We start from the raw sequence: 6,469 nt of genomic DNA, 5'->3' as shown, positions 1-6,469 counted from the left end.
GATGCAGCATCAGAAATAATAAAAGAATAATCTGCGGAGTGTGACTGCGTTTCAGTGTGTATAAATCAAGCTACGTACAAGAGCAGAATAATGCATGAGCTGAAGAGATTTAAAACACTCCAGTGACAATCTCACCCTCTGGATCCATGTTTACAGAGAGAGAGAAAACAACTTTTCATATAATAATCTAAAATCGGAGAGTTGAAGGCACTTGTATTATTAATGACACGCGGGGTCAACTCTTGGTCAATTCCTGTAAAAACCCTCTAAATTAGTCCCGCTAATGTTTTCATGTGTCAGTGGTGATAAGCACGTAGAAATGAAAAAACACCCACACATCAGATTAGCACAAAGTCACATGAAGCACATGAAAAAAATCTGATGACAAAATGTTCGGGGGGTGGGGGGACAGAAGGGTGGGGGGAGGATGGGATTATTGAGACACAGAAAGAGTGTGTTAAAAAAAGAAGGTGTTATTGAGAGCACTGGAATCACTTGATTAATCAAGAAAGGAGAGGCAGAGCTCTCTCCTGCCGATGTCCAATCAAAGCTGGAGCAGCTCTGGGCGCTGCACGGCGGCCCAAATCCTCTTGTTGCTCCACCAGGAGCATGAAAGCCAGGAGGGGAGTCTCCTTTTGTCCACACAAAGGCAACCCTAACGTGCTTTCACTACGACAAGGAATGGGAGGGCTGTTTTGAGGGCGGGAGGAGGGGGGGGGGCTGAAAAACAGCCAACAAGAGGTGCGAATAAGATGCCCATTCATCTCCTGAGCTTTACACTAATTCCCCGACCGTCTCCTTTTCTTTCCTCCGTCTGCTCCGCCACAAAACAACAAACAGCGAGAGGGAGTGAAAACACTAAGGATCTGGGGGACTTAGAGAAGACGTGTAATCCCTGCCACTTCTGACCCTCCATCGGTGTGTAAGTCCCTGACCTCCCCATTGAGGGGCCGGGATGTGTGACTAAAGGACGGGTGACCCTCCCGCACACACATTTGCACTCACACACACACCCTGTTGCCCCCCAAAGCAGCCCCTCACTCACACACCCCACACTCCAAGCCTTTTAAAGAGCTGAGCTAAGGAATTCAGGCTTTGGAACACCTCCGCGGCGCTGAAAAGAGTGAGTCTGTGAGGAGTCTCTAAGTAGGGCCAGGCCTGATCGTGTTTCTTTTCTCCCACCATTTAATTCGTCTTTAGAGGCCATCTCGTTAACACGATCTTCCCTCGCTTTTTTCTTACCTCCGTCCCCTCACAGAGGAGACCCCCTCCCCTTCTCCATCTTGCCCAACTTCAAAGGTCCCTGCCAGCCGAGGAAAGAAAGTCACCTCTTTCTTCCATTCAGCCTCTCTCGTCTCTTCTCGCTCCTCTTTTCTTGCTGTGGCTTTCTTTCTCTTCTCTCTCCTCGCTTTTTTCCCTAAAGCGGCCGCCGAGAAATCATCTCACTTTCTGCCACTGCTTTGCATTTGAAAAAAGGAGTAATTAGCCAGAGGCTGTGGGGAGGGGGAGACGGGCTGAGCGAAGGAGGCGAAGAGGAAGAAGAAGAAGAAGAAGAAGAAGACGAAGGCCCCTCCTTGCTCTCCCTCCCTCCCTCCTCCTCCTCTTCTGTCCACCATCGAACTCAGAGGACAGGTCTGGCAACACATTTTCTACCGACACATCCTCTGCATGTGGCAGCAGTGGGTGAGCTTGTAACAGATGAAATAATGTAAGTTAATTCTAGATGTCCGAATTACTGAGGGGCCCAGGGCTGGATGAGGGCCCCAGACCATACCAGAGATTGTAGCTATTTGCAGCTTCAGGATCCAAAGTGAGCAGTTTTCAAGCAAACATTTTTTTCATACTTCTTGCAGCGGCCCTGATCGCAGTTCATGTTTTCGCGCAAGAAATCCTTTTTCTAGAAACAGTGCTGACTCTTTTCCTTTTCGGAAATGAGAAAAAGCACGAAAGAAGCATATTTGTGGCTCTTTTATGTAAAAAAAAGAAAATGTTAAAAAAAAAGTTGCATGCTCAGATTATAAAGCCCTATTCTGTCCGAACAATGTCAAAAACCAAAATCCTATCACGGTTATCTCACTTCAGCGTATTTCATTTCAGGACCCGGTGCAGTCCCTGTGGTGTTGCTTCAGTTCATTCACTGTGCGACAGTCTATTTCAATAATCTACATGCGTATAGCCATAAGGCAGAGATAGGCTCAGCCCAAGCATATCTAAAGGTGCAGTGTAATCCTGTAATATGCAGAGTAGTGAGGAAAATTCATTCTCCCCTCACGCCCATTGGGGTCTTAAGCCCCCTGATGCAGCTGATAGGGATCCGGTGTTATCTCCACAACACAGAACAATTTAACACACACTCACCCCACCGCTCACACACGCACACATGCACACACACGCACACACACACACATGCACACGCACGCACAAGTACACGCCCACACATGTAAAACCAGGAATCAACCCCAATGACCACCTTCAGCACACACACATTTGCACACAGCTGCCTCACGTCAAAAAGAATATTCAAATGCATTCAGCATTGACTTGTTCAGTCTGTGTTTCTATCTCTGAATCACACGCACACACACACACACACGCACACACGCACACACAGCAGTGAGTTGCTTAGCTGACCCTTTCCTTCTCATTTACCATCTTACCTTCAATTCACTGATGTAAAATGCTGCAATGGCAATGAAAAGGAGTCGGGTTTTCCTGCAGATATAGCAGCTATGGTGTAAATCCTGGCGGCAATGTCTATGTATGTGTATGTGTATGTGTATGTGTATGTGTGTGTGTGTGTGTGTGTGTGTGTGTGTGTAATAAATAGGAAAAATGTAAGTTGTAAAAAATAATCACATCTCTCCAATGTGAATTTTATTTGAGTGAATCAAATAAGGTGAAAAACAAGACTGGAAGAAATGAAAGGAGACAAAAGGAAAGGAGACATGAGGAGAGAAGACCGAAGGAAAGGAAAGGAAAGGAAAGGAAACAAGAGGAGAGGAGACAAGAGGAACAGAAAGGAAAAGAAAGGAAAGGAAACAAGAGGAGAGGAGACAAGAGGATACATGAGAAACTTAAAGTAATATGAAAACAACCTCAGCTGTGAGCTCTGAGGTATATATATATATGTATATGTCAATTATCTACTTGCTTATTTTATATTTGTGCATTTTTAACTATTTGATGTCAGTGCAGCAATTTTCAGCCAGCTCTACACGAGCATTACATCAGAATCCAGGTCCATTTGGGGAAAAGCTTCTAATCTCTGGTAGGCTTTCAGTCTTCAGAGAGTTGAACATATGGAAAACCTACTATCACTGAAAAGTACAAAACTAAGGAGGGAATATCTGAGTTTTCTGTTCACTGTTAAAGCTGTTACATGTTTGCTTCTTTTTTAGAATCTGGATGAACTCTGTTGTTCCTCATATTGTATTTTCTAAAGTGTTTTTGTGTTTTTCACAGCAATTTTCCATGACAGGAACCAAGTGGAGAAGAAACAAAAAGGGAAAAAACAAGAGGAAAAAGAGGGGACAGGAGAGGAAAACAAGATGATACAAGAGGAGGAGAGAGGAAATGAGAAGAGAGTAAACAAGAGGACACAAGACGAGAGGACATGAGAGGAGAACAGAGGAGGAGAAGGGAGGAAGCATGAGGAGAGACGGATGGAGGCGAAGAGGCCCCAGGGCTTATCCAGAGAAGAAGATCAGGAGACCTGGATGTTGGTTTAGTCTGCCTCTCGCTGTTTGTATTGTCTGGCTTTGCTGCTGTTTGTTTGCTCAAGCTTATATCACTGTTTTATGTGCTGGAAACTGGTCTGCTCCTCTGAATCTGTCTGAATTACTCTGCTTTGCCTGCATTTTCAAGGATGCTGCACTATACAGCTGAAAGTCTACCACACAGATTTATGCTCATTCCAGCAGCTTTAAATTTCAATTCTCCCGGCTTGTGCCTAAATCAATATTCCTTGTGGTTTTGTTTTCTGGCAGCCGACGTCACTTGGCACGCGCAAGAGGACGAGTGTTGATCCTTGGTATGGCACATATGGGCTGTGGCGTTAATTGTTAGCACTGTAGATCCTGCACTGTTGATTGTGTCCAGTGTTGACTCTGGAGAAGCGTCGCTTGTTGATTCGGTTGTGTACATCTGCTGTCAGGACCCCCAGTGGTGGCCCGCTAAACGGGAAGAGCCTGGCTGGCAGAGCAGGGTTGTTTGTCTGCTTCCAAACATATTGATCTCCTGCAGAAGGGAAAACATTAGCGATAGCGTCTGCACAGGCTGGGCTGGAGGTGGGTAAATAGCTTTGTCAGGTCTGGCGAGCCTTCTCTGCCTTGTAGGAAATGAATAGCAGGTGTATTTGCTGAGCGTTTGCAGGAGGGAATCTCCTGCCAGGCTGACAAGGCGGGCAGAATGATGGGATGTTACAGCAGACCCCATCCCCTTTTTCTGCTCATTAATGTGTGTGTGTGTAGGAGGGGAGGGGGGTGGGGTGTTTGTGTCTCTACATCCACCATCCCTGGAAAATAGATCTTCTTTTTTTCTTCTTTTACTTGTCAAAAAATACAAAGTTAATATCTGATGATTAATTCAATAGATTAAATTTCTTGTTTTGCCAGATAAAAGAATATTCAATTTGGAGGCTTGATTGCTCATAATGACTGACAAAAATCCCACCAACCGCCCTTATTGTCTTTGCACATTACTTCCATTTGCACATTAGCACACAAACACACACACATGCGACAGACAGACAGAGAAGGAGTCCAGGATATGAATATTTAACAGTAGCCTCTTGCAGCTCAGAGCCTGCCAGTCATTGTCAAATAGGACTTAATCTTTTCAATTTCTGGGTGCAAATATTCACACTGGCCACTGTTTGTTGCCCAGATTAATGAGGCTCTCTGCCCATAATCCTCTGCTGCTAATTCAAGTGGCCGCCGGTGCGGTTAGCCAGGGGAGGACGGGATGCTGAGAACACATACATAGCCGAGATTATTTCCCCCCCACCATCACCACCACCACCTCTCTCCGGCCCTCCTTCTCCTCCTCCTCCTCCTCCCTTTCTCTGCCCAGCTTTCCCACTTTGTCGTGCTGAGTCGAGTCCAATTCACAAATCTTCTTCGTCTGGACGCAGCTGACCAATGGAGAAGCTTGTATGAATAAGCAGATTAATGTATAATTGATTATAATGGCTATCTGAAAAAGAAATTTTAAGGAGAAATGCAGTGAGAACAGCTGGGGAGCTATGAATGAATGCGACCATTTGATAAAGATAACAAAATAACATGTTTGTTCACATCTTGTAATAGTAATCACCGTTTTGTCTAGCTGGCTGTTGGCCCAGTCGGCCTTAAAGGGCTCCATGATAAACCTGTTTCTACATCATTCTGACAAATATCTCCAGTGACAGACAAGCTGAATTCAGTTTGAGTGTTTTTCACTGAAAAGCCACAACACTGAACACTTTTGGCATTCAGTTGAAGGAAACAACCTCTGAATAGCTGATTAAAGAGGGTTTTTTTTTTTTTTTTTTGTCAGAGATGTGTTTTTGTGAAGTCTTTGTTGATGCGGTAAATATGTTCTTTCATTTTTCTGCCACATTTTGATTGAGCAAAATAAACTTTCCTGTGATTATTGTGAGTTCATACTTGATAGCAAATTAATTGAAGCTACCTCTGAATCGGTGGGTGTCTGCCTGTCCATCTATTATTCACATTTACATGGAAATAGAGATAATAAATCAATGTAGAGTTTAGCAAGTTTCATTTAAAAGCAATCACGCCAAATCTCAAATGTGTTTCCTTTTAGAGTCAGAAACAGAGATGCAGTTAGTGCTGCTCTCCTACTGACTGTATGTGGAGGTCCAGGCTTGAGGGTTTAGCCCATCTGATAAATCTTTACATTTTAACCTAATAATTGCTCCATTTTCAAATTATTGCAGAGTAAAATGAAATTCAAATGTGAGCCATTTGTGTTTCTCTAACTGTGTGCCTTGCAATTAGTCTTATTTATGATTTACAGAGCCATAATCACTTGTAAATATTAGCACCAAGTAGTGTGAAGTAGATCTGCCGCTTGAACGACACACAGAGGACCAAAAACGTAGGCTACTTGCATTTTTGATTGCTGAGATCAGATTATTTTCATGGATGTAAATGCATGATGGGAGATTGGAGGGACAGATGAATGCTTGTTAAAAATAACAAAAGTTTAGGTTTGTAGCTATTCATTAAACATTACAGCCCAATGATGCCTCTGGTTCTGTGTAATGCTTTGAAGTTCTTTCTTCCATTCCCACCAACAAAACAAATCAAATGGAAAGTGGGTGTGAAACTTTCATTATCCGTTTTACTTGGTTATTTCACAAATGGATCATTTTCTCTCAGTTGATTTTTTTATTGTTCATGTTTGGTTTGTAGCTGAGCTGCAAGGTGATGCAGTTGGTAGCACTGTTGCCTTGCAGCAAGAAGGT

This window comes from Stegastes partitus, unplaced genomic scaffold (genome assembly GCF_000690725.1).
Source record: "Stegastes partitus isolate 25-593 unplaced genomic scaffold, Stegastes_partitus-1.0.2 Scaffold1910, whole genome shotgun sequence".
In the NCBI taxonomy this organism is placed as follows: Eukaryota; Metazoa; Chordata; class Actinopteri; family Pomacentridae; genus Stegastes; species Stegastes partitus.
This window is presented reverse-complemented; position numbering follows the sequence as displayed.